The sequence below is a fragment of the Jaculus jaculus genome, chromosome 5 (assembly GCF_020740685.1).
Source record: "Jaculus jaculus isolate mJacJac1 chromosome 5, mJacJac1.mat.Y.cur, whole genome shotgun sequence".
Lineage (NCBI taxonomy): Eukaryota > Metazoa > Chordata > Mammalia > Rodentia > Dipodidae > Jaculus > Jaculus jaculus.
The window spans coordinates 104951491-104974333 of record NC_059106.1 but is presented as its reverse complement, the minus strand read 5'-3'; the positions used below and the strand labels follow the sequence as shown (position 1 = coordinate 104974333).

Below are 22843 nucleotides of genomic sequence, written 5' to 3'. Positions count from 1 at the left end.
ACTCCCGGCTTTCTTCCACCTTAAGTTTTGAGATTCTGGTTGTTCACTGAACCCAGAACTCACTGATGGACAAGACTAGCTAGTCAGTGAACCCCAAGATCCACTGGTCTCTGCCTCTCCAGCATGGAAATTATAGACATGTGCTGTCATGTCCAGCATTTTTAAAAACTTGAATGATTTATCCTTGTATATGCACGTGTATGGGTATAACAACACCTCCTTTTAAATGTTTTTAAACATATATTTATTTATTTGTTTGAGATTGAAAGAGAAAGAGATAGAAAATGGATATGGGTATGCCAAGGCCTCTTGCTGTTGCACATGAACTCCAGACACATGTTACCACTTTGTGTATCTGGTTTTATTTGGTTATTGGGGAATTAAACCTGGAATGGCAGGCTTTGCAAGAAAGTGCTTTTAACCACTAAGTCATCTCCCCAGACCTTAAGTTTTAAAAAATATATTTGGATATTTTACAGAGAAAGAGAGAAGGGGGAGAAGATAGTACAGGCATGCCAGGACCTCTTGCCATTACCAAAGAACTCCAGACACATGTATCACTTAGTGCACATGGCTTTATGTGGGTAGCTTAGGAAATGAACATGGGCCAGAAGCCTTTGAAAGTAAGTGCCTTTAGCTGCTAAGCCATCCCCTTAGTCCCTATATCAGTATTTTATGTGAATTCTGGGTATTGAACTTAAGTCCTCATACTTTCCAGGCAGGCACTTTACCCAGTAAGTTATCTCCCCATCCCTTTATGGCCAACTGTGTGTGTGTGTGTGTGGAATGTAATGTGTGGTGCATGCACATGTGTGTACAGGTGCATGGGCCATGCACATGCATGTTGTGGCCAAAGAAGAACTTCAGATGTTCTCTCCATTAACCAACTGCAGAGTACCTATTTCCTTGACACAGATCTTTCCTTCAACCTGAAGCTGCTAATTTTCAGTGAGCAAGCACCATAAATTGGGTTACAGGTGTGGATTACCATGCCCAGCTTTTTTTTTGTCAGAGAGAATTGGACTGGAATGGTCTCAGGCTCTCATGCTTAAGAGGTAAGCACACTTAACTGTGGAGCCATCTCCTGAGTCCTGAGTTTTCAATGAAAGGTTGAGATAAATACTGAATAAGGATGAAAAGATACAGCCCAGTGTGGTGGCACATACCTTTATTCCCTGCACTTTGGAGGCTGAAGTAAGAGGATTGCCATTCATTCAAGGCTTCAGAATGAATTCCAGGTTATCCTGGGCTACAGTGAAACCCTGCATTGAAAAGAAAATGAGAGAAAAAGAAAAACAAAACAGAAAACAGAATGAAAAGATAGCCAGGGGTGATGGTGATGGTGATGAATTTATGAAGCAGGAGGATCACAAGTTGCAGGCCAGCTTGAACTACAAAAATGAGACTGTCTCAAAAGAAAGCCAGCAAGAAAGAAATATGTAAACAGCAAAGAGGACAGGTCCTTTGAAGGTTGTGGTTATAGCTCAGTGTGTAGGGTGTTTGCTTAGCATGCCTGAAGTCCTGGGTCCCATCCCTGGTACTACAAAAAGTGGATGTAGTGGCATACATTCCAGCACTTGGAAGGTAGAGGGAGGAGGACTAGAAGCCCAAGGTCATCCTTAACTAACACATTCTTAGCCTGGGATACATGAGGACCTATCTCAAAAAAAAGGGTGGGGACTAAAAAAGGGCATATTTATGTCATTTTCAATAAGACTAAGAGGATATGGGGAACCCCTCTGTATGGCGAGAGAACTTGCTTAAAGCCGGGATAGGGGGCTGTGTAGATGACTCAGTGGGTACAGTGCTTGCTACACAGTCATGAGGACATGAGTTCAAATCCCCAGAACCCATGTAAAATCTGGGTGTGGTGGTGTGTGTGTGTTATCCCAGTGCTAGGAGGTGGAGAAAGGATAATATCTGAGGCAAGCTGGCTAGCTAATCTAGCCAAATCATGAGTTCAAGTTTTAGTAAGATTACTTGTCTCAAAAAATAAAGTGGGCTCTGGAGAATCCCCTCCTCTGGAGGTTGTGCAAACAGTTTCCTTGGTCCCCCACTGTTTCCCCTGCTGCTGGCTTGGGGATGCCTGAACTCTGAAAGCTTGTTGCAGAAGCAGGCCCCTTGCCCTGCCCTCCTGACTGAAGGGCCTCTGGGTCCCCAACTTCTGGATCCCCCACTCTGGGAGGGTGCATGTGTAGAATGAGTAGGCCAGAGCTACTGGTTGGTTCCCCACCTCCTAGTTCCCTGGTCTCCGTACCCCTGCTGCTGTCTTGGGGAAGCCTAGTCCTGGTGTGTGGGCTGCAAAAGCAAGTCTTTTGCTCTGGTTTCCTGATTGGTCCCTAATGTTATGAGCATGTAAGGACCAACATATGGTCCAGGGCCAGTTTAGGATAAATAAGTTTTTTTTTTGTGAGAGTAAAAAATGCAAAGTCAAACCTTGTAAGCTAAACTCTGTGTGTAGTACATAGTAGAGATTAGCAGATGTGTGTGTGAGACTATTAGATAAGCATTGAAAGGTATAAAAACCCCAGCTGCTCAGCAACCATTGTCTCAATCTTCCCGACACTATGACTGACTGAAAGGCTACTCAGCAGTCCTGACTGAGACCCCCGCGAGTACATCACCGATCCGAATTCATCAGCCCGACACTCTGTCCGAACGCTGTCCGAATGATCATCAGCTAAAGCACTAGCTTACGCCAGCGGACCAAGACTCGGCTGGAAGTGCAGTGAACCGGATAAACGTCGCAGCTCGAACTTCGCGTTGTCAGGTCGTATACATGTTAGACTCGTTAGAAATATTCCTGTGTTAGTAGCGATGAATATACCTTGGTTATATATTATATTAGCTATAATATTATTGGTGATAGTTTGGACTTGCTTGTGTGTGACTTTCATCCCAGTAAACTCCTTTGCGAGTATACCAGTGTCTGAGTATCATTGACCTTCGCCGGCGGAATCCTCTCAACCAATCATCTTTGAGAGTGCTCGCGACACCTGGGTACCCAAATCCCTATCCCTTTGAGTCTGACTCAAGGGTGTGCAGGCCACTGTAGGAGCTGGCCTCTTGCCCCTGGCTCTCCAGCTTCCTGGCTCCCCAACCCCTGATCCCTGTGTGCTAAAGAGTACATGCAAGTAGACTGAGTAGGCCAGAGCTCCCAGTTCCCCACCTCCCAGTTCCCCAGGTACCTTTGATGTACTTGCAATCTCCACAATCTGCACATTTGCAGTTATAACTCTATAATACACCAATCTGGTTTACATTTAAAACAGAACACCCACTGAAGATCCTACTAGGACAAATACTTGCTTGCCTCTCAATAGAATAAAATGTTTCCCCAAGATGGGTAGATCCCAATGAAAAAAAAATCAAAACTTGGAAGTCCAAAATCTGAAAGAGCTCTACCAAGGATCCCTATTCCTCCAATGAAATTAGAGAAATCAATAGAAATTCAATCTCAAAATGAAAACACAACAACCACAGTGACCCTGATCAAAAGAATTGCTGAACTGGAAGCAAACCATCAAAAACCAACAATTGCATCAATGAAATTGAGCAGAATTGTCTTGTAGAGCACTCAGCTTTTGTCAGTAGGCTTAACTTAATTGAAGAAAGTGTTACAAGCCTCAAAAAGATATATGAATTGAAGGTGAATCAACAAATGGAAGATCTGAATAACCAGTTGATTAAGCTTAATGAAGTCTTGATCAGATGCAAGAATGAATTCCAGGAAGCATCAAGAAAATCAAAACTCAAACTGAAATTGTATCACAAAAAAGAGATGGACATGATATAAAATAGCACAACAGAAAACAAAAAATCAAATAGAGGTTATAAAAAACCTCTCTAGAACCTCTCACTAACAGAGTTATTTATGTAGAAGACATAACATCTGAGCTGGAAGATTTAAGACAGAAGAAATTGAACAGGAGGCCAAAAACTTTGCTAAGTTCAAAAAATCATGTGAACAGAATACAAGGGAACTGTGGGATACCCTAAAATGACCAAATATCTGGTTCATGGGTATACCAGAATGAGAGGAAATCTAGGCCCAAGGCATAGAAAACATACAACAAAATTATTGAAGAAAACTTTCTCAATCTCTCAAAAGAGAGGCCCATCCATATACAAGAAGCCCACAGAACCCCAGACAGACAGGACCAAACAAGAAACTCTCCAAGGCACATCATAGTTAAACTCTTAGCAATGAAAACAAAGAGAGAATGCTAAATTCAGCAAGAGAGAAATAACTCACTACATACTAAGGCAATCCCACCAGAATTCTCAATGGAAACCCCAAAAGCCAGAAGTACCTGGAATGGAATACTTTCAAATCAAAAAATCTATGGCTTCCAATCCAAGCTACTCTTCTCAGCAAAAGTATCCCTCATAATACATGGTGAAAGGAAAACTTTTCATTAAAAAAAGTCAACGCGGGCTGGAGAGATGGCTTAGTGGTTAAGCGCTTGCCTGTGAAGCCTAAGGATCCCGGTTCAAGGCTCGGTTCCCCAGGTCCCACGTTAACCAGATGCACAAGGGGGCGCACGCGTCTGGAGTTCGTTTGCAGAGGCTGGAAGCCCTGGCGCGCCCATTCTCTCTCTCTCCCTCTATCTGTCTTTCTCTCTGTGTCTGTCACTCTCAAATAAATAAATTAAAAAAAATTAAAAAAAAAAAGTCAACGCTATGATTATATGAACATAAGGCCAAGCCTACAGAGAAAACTTCAGGGAATGCTCCATACAGGAGAGTCAAACAATCAATCTCAAGAAACCACAAGAAGATCACAATAACCAAAACTAGAGAAGGCTCAAATAAGTACAAAACACAAGAAAGCACCAAACCCTATAGTGCACCCAATCATGGCAGCAATTAAATTGAACCTCACAGTTATAACCTGTTGCAGTCAGATTGCTGCCAGAAAACACCTGACGAAGACCAGCTTGTAGGGAAAAACAGAGGTTTATTTTGGCTTACAGACTTGAGGAAAAGCTCCGTGATAGCAGGGGAAAATGGTAGCATGAGCAGAGAGTGGACATCACCACCTGACCAACAGTATCAACATCATCAAGAGAGTGTGCCAAACACTGACAAGTGGAAATAACTATAAACCCATAAGTCTGCCCCCAACAATACAGTGCCTCCAGGAGGTGTTAGTTCCCAAATCTCCATCAGCTGGGAATCTAACATTCAGAACATCTAAGTTTATGGTGGACACCTGAATCAAATCACCACATTCCACCCTGACCCCCATAAAATAATAATTATCCATGATGTAGAATGCAATGCATTCATCCAACTTTAAAAGTCCCCATAGTTTTTGTCAATCCCACATTCCAAGGTACTTTAACTGATCCATAATACCAAAAAATTCTCCCAAAACCCATAATAGCACAGAATAAACATTCACACTGCAAAAGATGACATTGGGCATATCAAAGAAATATTCAACCAATTCAAGATTACAAACAACCAAGATGGGCATGGTGGCACACACCTTTAATCCCAGCACTCGGGAGGCAAAGGTAGGAGAATCACCGTGAGTTCAAGGCCACCCTGAGACTACATAGTGAATTCCAGGTCAGCCTGAGCTTGAGTGAGATCCTACCTTGAAGAAGAAAATAAAAATAAAAAAACAAACAAAAAACACAGGGCAAACATCAAACTCTGTAGCTCCAAGTGCAACAACTCTAGTCGGTAACAAGTATTGAAGTCCAATAATTATAACCAGCAACAAGTCTCTGGAGTTCCACTTCTGTCCCTCTAGCTAGGCTACTCACAGTCCTGGAAAACTTCATATGGGGCTAGCAGCTCTTCTTGGCAGCCCTTTCATGGTCCCAGGATCTCCACTGTATCTCCATTGCAACCCAAGGTCCATCCTCATGGCTCCATTGTGTCTCCATGCAGGCAATCCAGCAAACCTGTTACACACTGCCCAAGGCTGTTTCCAAAACACAAGACTATGTTGCAAATTCAATGCCCCTCTCTTTCCTGCATTCCTTATACTCCATAATACCAGATAGCATGCCAACTCATTAATCCAGGGGGAAATAAAGTAAACTTTGAAGAACAGCTGGCCCAGCCTCCATGCTTATAATCTTTCATACAATTGCAACTGAATGGGCAGCAGTTTTAGCCCAAATATTTCATTTTTTTTTCCTGTGCCAAATCCCTCTGCTCATGTAAGTCTGTTTGTACAAAAAGCAACCCTGCACAAGTTCTCAGGACACAGACATAACAGCAATTCTCTCACACAAATTGCTTCTAGCCCAGTCCAGGCAGAGCTCTTTCTCACCCTCACAAGCCAAGCCCCAGAGTCCATAGTTCTTGCTATATTCAGGCCTTTCAAGTCTGACCAGGATGACCCATCAAGCTATACATACAGCACTACAAGGTGTCTCTTAGGCCAAGATTTCAAATCCTTCCACATTCCTCTTGAAAATCACCACCAAAAGGCTAAAGCTACACAGTCAGTGTCTAGCAGAAATCCAACTCCTCTGATACAAACTTTGCTGTTGCAGTCAAGTTCACATTTCTGGCAGAAAACACCTGACCAAGAGCAGCTTGTGGGGGGAAATAAAAGGTTTACTTTGGCTTACAGATTTGAGGGGAAGCTCCATGATGGCAGAGGAAAAGGATGGCATGAGCAGAGGGTGGCCATCACCTCCTGACCAACATTATGTGGACAACATCAGCAAGAGAGTATGCCAAACACTGGTGAGGGGAAACTGGCTATAATACCCATAAGCCTGCCCCCAACAATATATTGCTTCCAGGAATTGTTAGTTCCCAAATCTCTATCAGCAGGGAACCTAGCACTCAGCACACCTAAGTTTATGGGAGAACACTTGAATCAAACCACCCCATAACCTTGATGTCTACCTAACCCATCAAAAGACACAAGTTAACAGGGTGGATCAAAAACTGGACCCATCTATCTGCTGTTTTCAATAAAGTCACCTCACCACTAAAGACAGATACCTCCTCAGTGTGGAAGGATGGAAAATGATATTTTAAGCAAATGGAAATAAGAAAAAAGCAGGTTTTGCTATGTTAATATCTGATAAAATAGACTTCAAACCAAAAGTAATCAAAAAGGCAAAGAAGGCCACTTCTTACTCATCAAGGGAACATTCCAATGAGGACGTCACCATCATAAATCTGCATGTGCCAAACACAGGTGCACAACAGTTTATAAAACAAAACCTTCTTGATAACAAAACAGAAATAAGAACCAACTCCATTATAGTTGGAGACTTCAATACTCCACTACAATCAATAGACACATCATCCAAGCATCAGTTCAACAGGGAAATCATAGAGCTCAACAACACCATATATCAACTAGACCTAACAGACATCTACAGAACTTTCCACCCCAACTCTAAAGAATACACATTCTTCTCAGCAGCCCATGGAACCTTCTCCAAAATAGACCACATATTAGGCCATAATTCATGCCTCTATAAATCCAGGAAAACTGAACTAACTCTTCATGTATCATATCAGATCATGATGCTTTCAAGGTAGAAATAAACAACAAGAGACACATCAGGAACTCTACCAGCTCCTGGAGACTGAACAACACACTTTTAAACAATGAATGTGTTGTGGAAGAAATCAGAAAAAGAAATTGTAAAATTTCTACAGACAAATGATTATGAAAACACAACTTACCAAATCTTATGGGAGACAATGAAGACATTCCTAAGGTGAAAATTCATAATGCTAAATGCCTTCATAACAAAGACAGAGAAATCCCAAGTTAGTAACCTAACTGTCCACCTAAAGGCATTGGAAAAACAAGAAGAATCCAACCCTTCGAGCTCCAGATGGAAAGAAACAATCAAGGTCAGAGCATAAATAAATGCACTGGAAGCTAAGAAAACAATTTTTTAAAAGTCAATGAAATGATTTTTTAAAAGTTGATGAAATGAAGAGCTGGTTATTTGAAAAAAAATAAGATTGATAAATTGCTGGCCAATTTGATCAAGCAAAAAAAAAAAAAAAAAGAAGTCTCAAATTAACAAAATCAGATATGAAAAAAGAGAGGACACAACAGACATGAATGAAATTGGAAGAATTATCAGGGCATACTTACAAAGCTTCAACTCCCCAAAATTGGATAATCTGGAAGAAATGGATGAATTCCTAGCCACATGCAACCTACCAAAATTGAACAGATCTCCTAAACAAACCAATCCATGAAGATTGAAAAGGTAATCAAAAACCTCCCCCAAAAGAAAAGTCCAGGACTAAATGGCTTCTAACTTGAATTCTATCAAACCTTCTTTGAAGAACTGAAACAAATTTTTCTCAAACTGTTTTGCATAATTGGAGAACAGTGAATCCTCCTCAACTCCTTTTATAAAGCTAGCATCACCCTAATACCAAAATCAGACAAAGAAACAGCAAGAAAAGAAAACCACAGGCTTATATCCAAAATGATTTTAGATGCAAAGATCATGAATATAATCTTCACAAACTGAATTCAACAGCATATCAAAAGCATTATCCACCTTGATCAAGTAGACTTCATCCCAGGGATGCAAGGATGGTTCAACATATGGAAATTGGTCAATGTAATACACCACATAAATAAACTTAACCATAAGAACCACATGATCATCTCAATTGATGCAAAGAAAGCCTCTGACAAAATACACAATCACTTCATGGTCAAAATGCTGGAAAGAGTAGGCATGGAGGGTTTATATATCAACACAATAAAGGTTATATAAAGCACTAAAGCTCAAATAATACTTAATGGGGAAAGACTCAAGGAGTTCCCATTGAAATGGGGAACAAGACAGGGGTGCCCACTCTCACCACTGGTCTTCAACACAGTACTAGAAATACTAGCCCAAGCAATCAGACAGGAGACAGAAATAAAAGGGATACAAATTGGAAAGGAAGAAGTCAAGATAGCTCTCTGCAGATGACATGACCCTACACATAAGTGACCTGACAGTTACCATCCCAAAACTTCTAAAGGCAATTAATTCCTGTAGTAAAGTGGTGGGATACGAAATCAATGCACAAAAATCTGTAAGATGTCTATGTATAAAGGACAAATATACAGAGAAAGTAATCAGCAAGGCTGTCCTATATTCAATAGCAAAAAAAAAAAAAAAAGAAAGAAATTGAATACCTTGGAATAATACTAACCAAGGATGTAAAAGCCTATATAATAAAAACATTTTTTAAAATCTTAAGAAAGAAATTGAGTAGGACTTAAGAAGATGGAAAGGCCTCCCACGCAGATAGGTAGAAGTAATATTGTGAAAATGGAAAGTCTATCAAAAGCAATATACAGATTTAATGCAATACCAATAAAAATTCCAGCATCATTCTTCACAGAGATAGAAAAACTGATCTCAAAATTTGTATGGAATGGCAGAAGGCCTTGAATATCCAAATATATCCTCAGCAAAAGAAATACCTCTGGAGGTATCACCATACATGATCTAAATCCATAGAACGACTTCCGGTTAAGATGGCAGCGTAGGTACCATGCCAAAGCAGCCTAGGGGGAAAAAGACCAAAAAAACTCAGCAAAATACACACTTTTACTAAAAAGTGAGGTGTATAGGAAATTGAAGCGGCAGTGGAGAAGTAGAAGAGTTCCAGAGCATCCAGAGCCTGCACAGGCGGGAAAAGTGGCTCCGGCAACTCGGCCAACCGCCGCGGCCGCGGCGCACCAGAAAGCCGCCAGGCTTGGCCCCAGCCACAGGAAAAGCCAGGTGCGGGAGCTTCCCCTCACACCGCGCTCTCCGCAACTCGGGAAACGTGAGGGGAGAGCGGCAGTGAGCAACGGAGGAGCAGATCGCGAGGTAGAAGAACGCTTGGAGCAGCGAGAGATCCAGCTGCGGCTCCCTCCCCTCCCCTACTGCCTGAGCCCAGCTCCGGCAAACAAAGCAGCGGCCCGGGACCCAGCCACCCCAACTTGGGATGACAGCGGGACCCAAGCAGGAGCAGAGTTCGGCAGCAACATCAGCGGCTCCAGCACCGGTAACAGCAGCCCCAGCAGCAGCAGACCCAGGAGTGGTAGCAGCGGCAGACTCGGCAGCAGCAGCTTCAGGGGCAGCAGTGGCAGTGGACACAGCAGCAGCAGCTTCAGCAGCAGTGGTGGCTCCAGCAGTGGCAGCTACAGCAGCAGCAGAGGCAGCAGCAGCAGCTCGGTTTGCCCTGCAGCAAAAGCAAGTGCCCAGCTCCAGAAATCAGAACAGCAGCCCGACGATCCAAGCAGCAACTTGACTGAGACCAAAATCATCCAAGGTAACTGGGATTGCACCAGGGAAGGGTCTCACTTGGTTGCAAGCTGACTGGGATCCCTCAACAGACCAGAAATCTTAACCTCTTTGTTGATAGAGGATCTGCTCGTTATAATAACTACTCTTGCATACATACTCAGGGCTGTTTTTGATTGAATGTATACAGTGTTTAGTTAAATTTTAGAATCTACTTGTATTTTATTCCACTCAGCCTGCTTGAATACTCCTATAGCAGGGAAACTCAACCCCTAAGAACATCTTTGTAGATATTCTGAGAGTCTTAAGAGCCACACCTAATACTTTAAGGTCCTACCCTGAAAATATATTACATTAAATCAATTGATACAGCTAAGAATACACAGCTAGCTAGAAAAATCCAAGCATTAACTTAATCCAAGATGCAAAAATATATACATTATAACACAAGAAACACTAAAAAGCAAGACAATATAAATCCACCTAAAAGTATTAATGCATCAGAAATGTCCTCCAGTGAGAAAGAGTTAGAGGAAATGCCTGAGAAAGAGTTCAAAAGAATGATTATAAATATGTTCAAAGAGGTAAAAGAACACATCAAAAAATCAAAGAAGAAATCAAAGTGGAAATCAAAGAGGAAATCAAAGGAATCAAAGAAGATGCAGGACACCAATTTAATGAAATAAAGAAGGCAAAACAAGACATAAAAAAGGAAATAGGAATAATAAAGAAAAACCAGTCAGAATTACTAGCGATGAAGAACACAGTTAATGAAATAAAAAACTCTGTAGAAAATTCCACCAGTAGGATGGATGAGGGAGAGGACAGAATATCTAAGCTAGAAGACCAGGTGGCAGACCTAATGCAGTCCAACAAAGAGAAAGACAAACTTATAGAAAAGTATGAGTGGGAATTTCAAGATATTCGGGACACTATGAAAAGATCCAATATAAGAATTCAGGGCATAGTAGAAGGAGAAGAACTCCACTCCAGAGGCATAGTAGGCGTCTTCAACAAAATCACAGAAGAAAATTTCCCCCAAATTGGGAAAGAGGTGCCAGTGCAGATACAGGAAGCCTTTAGAACCCCAGCCAGACAAAACCCAGAAAGAACCTCTCCTCGCCATATTATAATCAAACTTCCAAACACACACACCAAAGAAAAAATATTGAAAGCAGTTATAGAGAAAAATCAACTTACCTACAAAAGCAAGCCCATCAGGATTACAGCAGATATTCAACACAAACTTTTAAAGCCAGAAGGGCTTGGAGTGATATATTCCAAGTTCTGAAAGATAACAACTGTCAACCAAGGTTACTTTATCCTGCAAAGTTATCCATTCAAATAGATGGAGAAATAAAGATATTCCATGACAAAAGCAGGTTAAAGGAGTATTTGAAGACAAAACCAGCTCTACAGAAAATACTTGATAGAATCCTCCATGCTGAAGAAAAGGAAAAGCACACATATAAGGAACCTAGAAAAAACAAGCAATACTCAAATACTAGTTAACAGAAGAGAGCGCAGGTAGAACCAGAAACACACACACACACACACACACACACACACACACACACACACACACACACACACACACAAATGGCAAACATAAATACACACCTCTCAATAACATCTCTTAATATCAACGGCCTCAATGCCCCAACGAAAAGACATAGATTTGCAGACTGGGTTAAAAATCAGGATCCTACAATTTGTTGTCTCCAAGAAACTCACCTTTCTACAAAGGACAGACATTATCTTAGGGTGAAAGGTTGGAAAACAGTGTTTCAAGCAAATGGGCCTAGAAAACAAGCTGGGGTTGCTATCCTAATATCAGACAGGGTAGACTTTAGTCCGACATTAGTCAAGAAAGATAAGGAAGGTCACTTTATATTGATTAAGGGCACACTCCAACAGGAGGACATTACAATCCTAAACATATATGCACCTAACATGGGGGCTCCCAAATTCGTCAAACAAACACTATTAGAACTAAGGTCACAGATAACACCAAACACAGTGTTGGTGGGTGACTTTAACACCCCACTCTCATCAATTGACAGGTCATCCCGGGAAAGAATAAACAGAGATGCATCTGGACTAAATGAGGTCATAGAAGGAATGGACTTAACAGATAAATACAGGACACTTCATCCAAAGGCTGCAGAATATACATTCTTTTCAGCAGCACATGGAACATTCTCTAAAATAGACCATATATTAGGACACAAAGCAAATCATAACAAATTCAGGAAAATTGAAATAATTCCTTGCATTCTATCTGACCACAATGGAATTAAACTACAAATCAGTAGCAAGAAAGGCTATAGAGCATACACAAAATCATGGAAACTAAACAATACACTACTAAATGATGAATGGGTCAATGAAGAAATCAAAAAGGAAATCAAAAACTTTATAGAGTCAAATGATAATGAGAACACAACATACCAAAATCTCTGGGACACAATGAAGGCAGTTCTAAGAGGTAAATTTATAGCCTTAATTGCCTATATTAAGAAATTAGAGGGCTGGAGAGATGGCTTAGTGGTTAAGTGCTTGCCTGTGAAGCCTAAGGACCCCGGTTCGAGGCTCGGTTCCCCAGGTCCCATGTTAGCCAGATGCACAAGGGGGCGCACGCGTCTGGAGTTCGTTTGCAGAGGCTCGAAGCCCTGGCGCGCCCATTCTCTCTCTCTCCCTCTATCTGTTTTTCTCTCTGTGTCTCTCGCTCTCAAATAAATAAATAAAAAATTTAAAAAAAAAAAAAAAGGAGAAACCATTTAAAAAAAAAAAAAAGAAATTAGGAAGGTCACAAGTAAACGACCTAATGCTTCGCCTTAAAGCCTTGGAAAAAGAAGAACAAGGCAAACCAAAAATCAGTAGACGGGAAGAAATCATAAAGATTAGGGCAGAAATTAATGAAATAGAAACAAAAAGAACAATCCAAAGAATTAATGAAACAAAGAGTTGGTTCTTTGAAAGGATAAACAAGATTGATAAACCCTTAGCAAATCTGACCAAAAGAAAGAGAGAAGAGACACAAATTAATAAAATCAGAGATGAACAAGGTAACATCACAACAGATTCCAGAGAAATTCAAGAAATCATAGGGACATACTATAAAAGCATATACTCCACAAAGTATGAAAATCTGAAAGACATGGATGATTTCCTTGATCTATATAACCTACCTAAATTAAATCAAAATGAGATGAATCACTTAAATAGACCTATAACAAACATGCAGATCCAAACAGTTATCAACAATCTCCCAACTAAAAAAAGCCCAGGCCCGGATGGATTCACTGCTGAATTTTACCAGACTTTTAAGGAAGAGCTAACACCATTGCGTCTTAAGCTTTTCCAGGAAATAGAAAAAGAAGGAATTCTACCAAAATCCTTCTATGAGGCCAGCATCACCCTGATACTAAAACCAGGCAAAGATAGAACAAAAAAAGAAATTTACAGACCAATCTCCCTCATGAACATAGATGCAAAAATTCTCAACAAATTATTGGCAAACAGAATACAAGAGTATGTCAAAAAGATCATTCACCCTGACCAAGTAGGCTTTATCCCAGAGATGCAGGGATGGTTCAACATACGCAAATCTATAAATGTAATACATTACATAAACGGGTTGAAGGACAAAAATCACATGATCATCTCATTAGATGCAGAGAAAGCATTTGACAAAATCCAACATCCCTTCATGATAAAAGTCCTACAGAGACTGGGAATAGAAGGAACATATCTCAATATAATAAAGGCTATTTATGACAAGCCTACAGCCAACATATTACTAAATGGGGAAAAACTGGAAGCTTTTCCACTAAAATCAGGAACAAGACAAGGGTGTCCACTGTCCCCACTTTTATTTAATATAGTTTTGGAAGTCTTAGCCATAGTAATAAGGCAAGAGACACACATAAAAGGGATACAAATTGGAATGGAAGAAATCAAGTTATCATTATTTGCAGATGACATGATTCTATACATAAGGGACCCTAAAGACTCTACTAGCAAGCTGTTAGAGCTGATCAAAACCTACAGCAATGTAGCAGGATACAAAATAAATACATAGAAATCAGTAGCCTTCATATATGCTAACAAAAAACACACAGAGGATGAAATCAGAGAATCACTCCCATTCACAATTGCATCAAAAAAAATAAAGTACCTTGGAATAAACCTAACCAAGGAAGTAAAGAATCTATACAATGAGAACTTTAAAACACTCATGCAAGAAATTGCAGAAGACACTAGAAAGTGGAGAAACATCCCTTGTTCCTGGATTGGAAGAATCAATATTGTGAAAATGGCAATCTTACCTAAAGCAATCTATACATTTAATGCAATCCCTATCAAAATTCCAAAGGCTTTCTTCATGGAAATAGAAAAAACAATCCAAAAATTCATTTGGAATCACAAAAAACCTCCAATATCTAAAATAATACTGAGCAACAAAAATAAGGCTGGTGGTATCACCATACCTGATTTTAACCTATACTACAGAGCCATAGTAACAAAAACAGCATGGTACTGGCACAAAAACAGACATGTAGATCAGTGGAACAGAATAGAGGATCCAGATATAAGCCGAAGTAGCTATAGCCACCTGATATTCGATAAAAATGCCAAAAATACTCATTGGAGAAGAGACAGCCTCTTTAGCAAATGGTGTTTTGAAAACTGGATATATATCTGCAGAAGGATGAAAATAGATTCTTCTCTCTCGTCATGCACAAGAATTAAGTCCAAATGGATTAAAGACCTTAACATCAGACCGGAAACTGTGAAACTGCTAGAGGAAAAAGTAGGGGAAACCCTTCAACATATTGGTCTTAGCAAGGACTTTCTGAATACAACCCCAATTGCTCAGGCAATAAAACCACAGATTAACCACTGGGACCTAACAAAATTACAAAGATTTTGCACTGCAAAGGACACAGTGAAAAAAGCAAAGAGGCAACCTACAGAATGGGAAAAAATCTTCGCCAGCTATATATCTGATTGAGGATTAATATCTAGGATATACAAAGAACTCAAAAAGTTAAATAATAAGGAATCAAACAAGCCAATCAAAAAATGGGCTATGGAGCTAAATAGAGAGTTCTCAAAGGAAGAAATACGAATGGCATATAAGCATCTAAAAAAATGTTTTACGTCACTAGTCATCAGGGAAATGCAGATTAAAACTACATTGAGATTCCATCTCACTCCTGTCAGATTGGCCACCATCATGAAAACAAATGATCATAAATGTTGGCGGGGATGTGGAAAAAAAGGAACCCTTCTGCACTGCTGGTGGGAATGCAATCTGGTCCAGCCATTGTGGAAAACAGTGTGGAGGTTCCTAAAACAGCTAGAGATTGATCTACCATATGACCCAGCTATAGCACTCCTAGGCATATATCCAAAGGACTCATCTCATTTCCTTAGAAGTACGTGCTCAACCATGTTTATTGCTGCTCAATTTATAATAGCTGGGAAATGGAACCAGCCTAGATGTCCCTCAACAGATGAGTGGATAATGAAGATGTGGCACATATATACAATGGAGTTCTACTCAGCAGTAATGAAAAATGAAGTTATGAAATTTGCAGAATAATGAATGGACCTGGAAAGTATTATACTAAGTGAGGTAACCCAGGCCCAGAAAGCCAAGCACCACATGTTCTCTCTCATATGTGGATCCTAGCTACAGATGATTGGGCTTCTGCGTGAGAATGAAAATACTTAGTAGCAGAGGCCAGTAAGTTAAAAAGGAGACATAAAGGGTAGAGAAAGGAAGGGAGGAGGATACTTAATAGGTTGATATTGTACATATGTAATTACCATGAATGTAATGGGGAGGTAATATGATGGAGAATGGAATTTCAAATGGGAAAGTGTGGTGGTGGGGAGGGAGGGAATTACCATGGGATATATTTTATAATCATGGAAAATGTTAATAAAAATTAAAAAACAAAACAAAATAAATCCATAGAACAAAAGTAGCATGGTACTGGCATAAAAACAGAAACATAGACCAATGAAACAGAATTGAAGACCCAGACCTTAGGTCAAGTAACAACAGCTACTTGATCTTTGACATAGCTGCCATTAAAGTAGATTGGAGAAAAGACAGCATCTTCAACAATTGGAAAACCATATGTAGAAAAATGAAACTAGTTGCACTCATCTCACCATACACAAAAGTCAAGTCCAAATGAATTAAAGACTACGTTATAAGACCTGAAACTATTCTCCAACTGGAAGAAAAAATAGGAAGAACTCTCCATGATATGGGAGTGGGGAAAGTCTACCTGAACAAAATCCCGGTAGCTCAGAAAATTAAAGAATCACTTAACCAATGGGATCTCATGGAGCTAAAAAACTTTTGCACAAACATACCATAAGCAGAACCAATAAATTACTCACTGAATGAAAGAAAATCTTTGCCAGCTATACCACTGACAGAAGCCTTAAATATAAAATGAGCTGGTTCCATAGAAACCTTTATCCTTGTAGAAAGACTAAAAGATATAACCCTCAGAAAGAGTAAGGGTGGAGCACCTGAAAAGAAGGGCCCTGGAGTGGAGAGATTGCTTGTTAAGGCACTTGCCTGCAAATCCAAAAGACCTCAGTTTGGTTCCCCAGGACCCATGCAAGCCAGATGCACAAGGTAGTGCATTTAGATGGAGTTATTTGCAGAGTGGCTAGAAGCCCTGGCATGCTCATTCTCTCTCTCTCTCCTTCTGCCTTTTTTCCTATCTCAAATAAATAAATAAAAATAAAAGTATAAAAAAATAAGGACCCCACTGGAGAGATGGCTTAGCAGTTAATCAGTTGCTTGTGAAGTCTAAGGACCCTGGTTCAAGGCTTGATTCCCCAGGACCCATGTTAGCCAGATGCACAAGGGGAGCAGACATCTGGAGTTCATTTTCAGTAGCTGGAGGCCCTGGCATGCCCATTCTCTCTCTCTCTCTCTATCTGCCTCTTTCTCTCTCTGTCTGTTGCTTTCAAATAAATATTTTTTTTAAAAAAGGGGCGCCCTGGAGAGGGTGGGATGAAGCCTAAGCTTAAATGAATTATTATTATTATTATTACTATTATTATTATTTGCCTTTGGCCTGTAACTCCAACTATCAGAAATTTTTTGCTACTCACAGTGAGCTATTGATCAGACAGACCTACGAGGTCCCCAAATTAAGAGAGTTTTCTGTCAAAGCACTTGATTACCTACTTGAGGCAAAAGGTAAGACCTTATTGCTGAAGACACCATATGCTGCCAACACAGCATGGAGAGACCTGGCTGGAATACAGAAGAAAGCCAAGCCCCAGACAATCAGCCTGTCTAGTGCTGGAAAGCACAACATGAGCTACTGGGGAAAAGTGGCTAAAAATTGTCTGAGCAACAAAAGGTCTAAACTACTCAGAAGCAAACACCCTAAGAGGATGTACACACCAGTGCACACAGTCTTGGTGGGTAACCAGTAGCTTTTTGATTGGCTAAGCGATCTGCTCACTGTAAAGGAACCCATATCTGGAATTGGGAACCAGATCAGAATCTTATGCATGCAAAAGTTAGTCTCTCCAGTGTCAAGCTCTCACTGGTCTTTGGCTAAAAGAGGGGTTATACACATCAAATTCTCTCTCTAAATTATAATGCTTATCCCATTTAAATTATGTTGACTTCACTGTCCATTGGAGAATCTGTTCTTTTTCAGAAGGTAGTGAGACTCAAGGAGATAAACTATCCCTTGCAATTCAGCCAAGTCACAGTTGAACCCACAGAGGAATTGGGGAGATGAACATGAGTGCTGCTTCTATGCTAAACCTGATAATCAGTGCCAGGGGGTAGGAGACAGACCCTGAGAATTCTCAACACCTACCAAAGCAGAGACCCAGAAGCTCCTAAGAGCTCATCACTGAAGTAGACTGAAAACTCACCCACCAAAGCTCAGGGAATTTTGAAGAAGAGGGGCTAAAAGATTGTAAGAGACACAGGTTGAAACATCATGTCCAGAAGCATTCCCTCCCCACTCCAAAATAACTGACGGGGGCTCTTACCACGCATAAACCACAACTCCATAGGAAGTACCTGAAACCCCACTGAGGAGGGTTCCTAATGGAATGGGGGCAGGGACAAGGGAAAAGAGGGTACCAATACATGATATATCCATATGGAATATGTTGAAAATAATAAATAATAATAAAAGAACAAAATATAAAGTGGAGTGCTGGAGAGATGGCTTAGCAGTTAAGTGGTTTTGTGAGGTAGGGTCTCACTCTAGCTCAGGCTGACCTGGAATTCAGTTTGTAGTCTCAGAGAGGCATCAAACTCATGGTGATCCTCCTACCTCTGCTCCCAAGTGCTGGGATTGACTGGCTTTTTGTTGGTGGTGCGCCACCTTCCAACCAGATGGTTGATGACTGGTTGAGTCTTATAAAAATCAAGTTTCATGAAGAACATGGCCATTGTGTTGCTGTTCATTGTGTTGCATTGTTGGGAGAGCTGCAGTGCTTGTCCTAGCATTCACTGAAGGTAGGAAGACATATGAAGGATGCAGTACAATTCATAAGACAAAAGTGGCATGGTGCTTTTAACAGCAAGCAACTGTTGTATTTGGAGAAGTATTGTCCTAAAATGTGACTGCACTTCAAAGACTCCAATGGTCATAGAAACAACTTTTGTATCCAACAAAACTGGGGTGCCTGATGTTACTGTCATGGATGTGGAACTTCAGACAAGGCCGGTTTTTTTTTTTTTTTTTTTTTTTTGTACATAATTAGCCAACACTTTGGCTTGGTGACTAATTCTGATGAAGTTTTCATAGGAGTGTTAAAACAGTTTTTCTAGGCCACAAGCTTGACAGAATTGCAATCTCTAAATTTGGGGTATGAACAACTTATTTGGACACTTAGCAAAAGATTCCTGCTGGTCAGCATTTAAAATGTGATTATTATTTGTACCAATTGACATTTTCTAAAATCATGTGACCATTGGTTGTCTTTAAATATGCCCTGCACCAAACTCTTGACAGTACATAAGACATGTAGGACAATTAGGTGCCAAAACATCCAGCACAACACTTGTAGATTTTTAGTATAACATGAAGCCAATGTTCCAAGAGCTGAAGACACCAAACCTTGGTGGTTTATTCTTTCAGTCATTTCAAATGTAGGATCTATATATACAGTTTTCTGTTCACTTTATGTTTACATCTCCCACATTCATACCAGTAGACATCAGGCTTGCTTAACTGCTAATTTTCATTTAATTTTTACCAAGTCTTTTGGTGACTATTTAATGTCTTTCTGTCTTCTTTTGTGCTGTTATGGGAAAACATCCATTTTGAAAGTGTGCATTATTAAAGAAGCACATATCATTAATGTCTCCAGACAAACAAAAACCTTAGTTAATTTAATGTTTGTACTTTGAAGTGCACCTGACTGGGAGAGTCTGAAGAATGAATGGGAGAGACTGTTCAATATCTCAGTGAGATGTTGCCTTTGTCTTGCACAATATAGGGAATGTGCTCTTTAATGTAGTAAATGTTTCTAAAGGTAAAGATGCTTTATCATAAACAATTCTTTTCTTTTTTCTTTTTTCTTTTTTTTTTTTGAGGTAGGGTCTCACTCTAGCCCAGGCTGACCTGGTATTCACTCTGTATTCTCAGGGTGGCCTTGAACTCTCAGCGATCCTCCTACCTCTGCCTCCTGAGTGCTGGGATTAAAGGTGTGTGCCACCATACCCGGTTCATAAACAATTCTTAATCAAGATTTCTGAATACTTTTTTTTTTTCTATACTTAACAGAAGTTCTTTATCAGCTTATTTTTAAAAAAATATTTTATTTGTTTATTTATTTGGCAGAGAAATAGGGAGAAAGAGAGAATGGGTGCACCAGAGCAACCAGCCACTGCAAATGAACTCCAGATGCGTGTGCCCCCCCTTGTGCATCTGGCTAACGTCGGACCTGGGGAATCGAACCAGGGTCCTTTGGCTTTGCAGGCAAATGCCTTAACTGCTAAACCATCCCTCCAGCCCTTATTTTTTGTTTGAATTATGATTTTCCTTCTCTTTCCAAACTTGAAAAAAAAAGTGGGGTTCTGCTACTGAACTGAGCAGACATCTAATATTTTTTATGCCTTTTGAGCTATGCAACTTAATAACTGGATACTTGATAATTTGTTTTACTACATAATAAAACAAGGCAAAGATGAAAGCTGTTATTTAGGAAAAGTACAAGCTGCCAGGGCTGACACTCAAGAGCAGAGCACAGTCCACTTGAATTTCCAGATAGTGAGCTTTATAGGGCTTCAGTTGGGAGAAGGTGCTAATGGGTAAAAGCTGAATAATAAATTCCTTTAGGGGAAATCTAAAATAGCCAGGGTGTGACACCAGAACTGTGACCAGGTGACTTACAAAATAAGGTGAGAGGAAACCATGGTCTGGGGGCATTGTTAGGCAAGGAAGGAATAATGGCTGGGCAGTTAGTTTCCTGAGAAATGTGGATAATCCACTTCCTTGTATCTGTCACCATTCTTCTGTCCTTGGTTACTCCATTTTGGGAGCCTGTCTCAACCTAATATTCCGGCATTTTATTACTGATAAGACACAAGGGTTAATTTCTTTATGCTGACTGTAGGGGTGATGAGTTCTTATGGAAGAGGCTGGATAATTTGGTTTATGGGTCTTCCTTCAGGGCAGGTGATGAGGAGGCAGTTCCATGTGGCTAGAGGTGGCAGAGTGGTGAGATCAATAGTGAGCACCCTCCATCAGTGCAGTGCAGCATGCTGTTATGACTTGGTCATGAATGAAACAGAGACTTCTCTTGTACCATCTCTGTACTGAGCTGGCTTTGGAGCATTCACTGGTGATATCTATTATAGAGAAGGTGAGGGAGATGACCTCTGTGCAACTCATGAGAGGACAGAAGGAAGAATTAATGAGCTTGTTACCCTTGTCAATAGCTATGACATCAAAAATGCCAGGTACAAGGGGATTATGAGCACTCAGATGGGAGGGATAGAGGGTTTGGGGCAAGAGAGAGGAGGCAGAGAGGCATCAGTGTCAAGAGGAAATTTTTGGAGGATGAAATCAGAGAATCACTCCCATTCACAATTGCATCCAAAAAAATAAAGTACCTTGGAATAAACCTAACCAAGGAAGTAAAGGATCTCTACATTGAGAACTTTAAAACACTCAAGCAAGAAATTGCAGAAGACACTAGAAAGTAGAGAAACATCCCTTGTTCCTGGATGGGAAAAATCAATATTGTGAAAATGGCAATCTTACCAAAAGCAATCTACACATTTAATGCAATCCCTATCAAAATTCCAAAGGCATTCTTCATGGAAATAGAAAAAAACAATCCAAAAATTCATTTGGAATCACAAAAAAACCTCCAATATCTAAAATAATACTGAGCAACAAAAATAAGGCTGGTGGTATCACCATACCTGATTTTAACCTATACTACAGAGCCATAGTGACAAAAACAGCGTGGTACTGGCACAAAAACAGACATGTAGATCAGTGGAACAGAATAGAGGACCCAGATATAAGTCCAGGTAGCTACAGCCACCTGATATTCGATAAAAATGCCAAAAATACTCATTGGAGAAAAGACAGCCTCTTCAGCAAATGGTGTTGGGAAAACTGGATATATATCTGTAGAAGGATGAAAATCGATTCTTCTCTCTCTTCATGCACAAGAATTAAGTCCAAATGGATTAAAGACCTTAACATCAGACCTGAAACTCTGAAACTGCTAGAGGAAAACTGTAGTCAGGGCTAGAGAGATGGATTAGCGGTTAAGAGCTTGCCTGTGAAGCCTAAGGACCACGGTTTGAGGACTGATTCTCCAGGACTCACGTTAGCCAGATGCACAAGGAGGCGCACGCTTCTGGAGTTCGTTTGCAGTGGCTGGAAGCCCTGGCGCACCCATTCTTTCTCTCTCTCTTTGCCTCTTTCTCTCTCTGTTACTGTCAAATAAATAAATAAAAATAACAAAAAAAACCCCTGTAGTCAGTTTAAGTCATATTATAACCCAAATGGGTAGGTTAAATGTAATTTTAAGTCATTAATGAAACAGACATTTATTAAGCACCTACTGTGTGCTACGGGCATTGGATAAAGTAGTGACTCAAACCAATCAGTGCTCCATTCTTATGATATTGAGACGCTAGTGTGAGAGGCACATAACCAATAAGTAAATAGATCATAGGTTATTTTTCACAAAGTGAAATGTTGCTATCAGGTTAATAAGGTGATAGGAAACATAATGACTAGGGAGGGCCATATTCAGCCTTTAGAGGGACACACAGACTGAAGTAGGGAAGACTGCCACCTGAACATGTGCAGAGAACGTTTCTGGAAGTATTAAGTATATGGCACAATATATGCAAAGGGCCTGAGGTGGGAAAGATCCAGAGTGCTGGGATCTTATGCAGACACTGGGAAATAAACTCCAGTGACATAATTCCCAAAGGGAGTATGTTTGTGTAGAGCCTTCCTGTAGTTCTTTAATGCGCTGTGAATTAAATCCAAACTCCTTAGTCCCAAATTGGATAAAGTTTGACCATGGCTCAGAATACCAAAGAGACA

At 40.3% G+C, this 22843-nt stretch overlaps 1 long non-coding RNA gene across 1 annotated transcript in view; it reads right to left on the bottom strand.

The window, feature by feature from the left end:
• Positions 1-22843, bottom strand: part of LOC123460801 — a 32662-nt gene that overhangs the window by 8054 nt on the left and 1765 nt on the right. The gene's annotated exons all lie outside the window — the stretch shown is intronic.